Consider the following 2,921-nt stretch of genomic DNA (forward strand, 5'->3'; position numbering starts at 1 on the left):
TTCACAGCTGCACAAACCAGGAAAGGGGGATTTTGCTCCAGAACAACACTTATCAGGATGCCATCCAAATAGATAACGATAAATAAAGGGAAATCAAAAATAGAATGACCTTTAATCTTCTAAAATGTCACGGTCCAAGTCTGAAAAAGACCAAAGACAATACCTGATTCTTGTCTGGATTCTTTTTTTTATAATGGGCAATTAGCAACACTTGAACGGGGTCTGAGGAACAGATGGGAGTGATGATTCAGTGTGAATTCCCTGAATCCAAGAGTTGTGACCTGCTTAGGAAGGTGTCCTCAATTGCCACAGCTTCTAAAGCAAAGTACCACAGATCACTGGCTTAAGCACAGAAATCTATTGGCTCACAGTTTGGAGGCCAGAAGTCCAACATCAGGGTATTGGCAGGTCATGCTTTCTCCAGTCTGCAGCCTTCTAGTAGTGGATTGCCAGCAATCCACAACTCACTTTCTGCTTCCATCACAGGAACATCTGTCTCCATCTCCTTCCATGGTTTTGTTTCCATATCCAAGCAGTATTACCTGGCTGGTGCCTCCAGTATGGGCTTATCCTAGCCTCAAAGCCATGAGACAATAAATTCACGTTCTTTAAATCAACCCATTGTAGAGAATTTCTTTTAGCAGCCAGGAAAATAAAACAGGAGGTCAGGACTTGAGCATGTCTTTATGCAGGGCAGGATTCCATGCCCTACAGGAGTTGTCTTTGCTTACATGAATTACTCAAACAAATTGAGGGTGATAAGTCATTGTGGTAGTTAGGTTCAGGTATCATCTTGGCCAGGTGAAGGTGCCTAGTTCTATTGCTGTGGACATGAGCCAATGGCATCCGAACCTCATCTCTTCCTGATTACATCTGCAGTAGGCTAAAAGGCGGGCCTACTGCAATGAATGATATTCGATTTAATTGGCTGTTGCTTAAATGAGAGAGCACAACCTAGCATAGCCCAAGCAGGTCAGCATACCTCATCTCAGCACTCACAGCTCAGGCCAGGCCTTTGGAGATGCAGAAAGGAATCAGCCCAGGGAAAGCTGTTGGAACCCAGAGGCCTGGAGAGAAGGCCAGCAGAGATCACCCTGTGCCTTCTCACATAAGAAAGAATCTCAGTTGAAAGTTAGCTGCCTTTCTTCTGAAGAACTATACATTAACTAAATAAATCCCCTTTTATTGAAAGCCAATCCATCTCTGGTGTGTTGCATTCTGGCAGCTAGCAAACTAGAACAGGCATCATGTCAGCAACTTCTCATATGTTTCAGGGAAAAAGGTCTTTGCATTAGGATTACACCATTTCTGTATGTTTGAGATTCTTTTAGAATAAAATTTAATTTGAAAAACATCCACAGTCCTGGGACCCAGCAGTCACCTTGGCAAGTGGCAAAGTGCAAGAGCAGGGCATGCATTGCCCCAGCATGAGAGGATCTTCCATGGAAAATGCAGTGATGGGGTGTCCCAAGGGTATCTCTTCTTATTTAGTAATGGGAAAATGCCTTGTTGCTTCTCACAAAGAATGACATATTGTTTCAGCAGGAGGTGGGAGGTAGGAGACTGATATACAATGGAAAATGACCAGGAAACTCTGGCCCACTACCGGCAACTGGCAGTCCAGGAAGTTTGCTGGTATCTACAGCAAGCAGTCCATGGAGCCAAAGCACAATCCTGGAAGCAATCAGCACCAAACTGTGATGACTTTATCAATAATTGACACCTTCCACGATTTTTACCCCTAGTTTGAACTTAGGACCAACTAGAGAAAGCCATATATATTCCCCCCTACTCAACCATGTAGGATTTTTGGCTCCTAGTTGCCCACCTCCAGCTTCCCCAGACCAACCACAGCATAGCGAAAGTCTTCCCTTTTGTTCCATTTTAAAGCTTTCCTTTTATTCTGAGTGTCTCCCAAATGAAAGTGACAGTGGTTGACTCTTTTTATAGCACATTCTGAATGAGCAGTCTTTGATGATTTTCATTTAGGTCGTGTGTTAGTTTGTTAATGCTGTCAGAAATGCAATATACCAGAAAGGGTTGGTTTTTATAAAAGAGCATTTATTAAGTTGCAAGTTTATAGTTCTAAGGCCCTAAAAATGTCCAAGCTAAGGTATACACGAAAGATACCTTGATTCAAGAAAGGCCAATGGGTCCAGAACACCTGTTTCAGCTGGGGGGAGGGGGGCGGGGCACATTGCTGGCATCTGCTCTTCCTTTGGCTTCTGGTTTCAAAAGCCAGAAGCTTCCACAAAAGCCTTTTCCTTCTACATCTCCAATTGTCACTTTCTGTGTCAGTTCTGAAGCTTTTTCCACAATACTTTCTTCTTAAAGGACTCTAGTAAGCAACCCACCTTGAATGGATGGAGGCACATCTCCATGGAAACCACGTAATCAAAAGGATCCACCACAGCTGGGTGGGTCACATCTCCATGAGCACAACCTATTCATAGATTTCCATTCTACAATATTGAATCAGGATTAAAAGACATGGCTTTTCAGGGCTCCACAACACTTTCAACCTGGGACAGGTTGTCTTCATTTATTTCCATACAGGTGAGTGCACCATCATCTGTCAACACCTGCAGGTGCTGTCAGTGTCCAGGAAGTCCAGGGAGGGGAAGTGACAGATGAAGGAGGAAAGACAGATCCGGGTGTATTTGGGAGTAGGTTGCTGCTATGGGCAATGGGGGCCCACCACCGGGAACAAAAGTGGAGAGGTCTGTGTGCATGCAGCACATGGGCAGTAGTTAGGTTCTGGTGTCAAACTGGTCAGGTGATGGTGTCCAGTTCTGTTGTCATGGACTTCAATCACCAGCACATGAAATTCATCTATGGCTGCTTGCATCTGTGGTTGGCTGAGGGGAGTGCCTTCCACAATGAGTGAGTCCTAAAAGGACAGGGCAAAAGAGAGACAGGGT

This window comes from Tamandua tetradactyla, chromosome 1, assembly GCF_023851605.1.
Source record: "Tamandua tetradactyla isolate mTamTet1 chromosome 1, mTamTet1.pri, whole genome shotgun sequence".
Classification (NCBI taxonomy): Eukaryota; Metazoa; Chordata; class Mammalia; order Pilosa; family Myrmecophagidae; genus Tamandua; species Tamandua tetradactyla.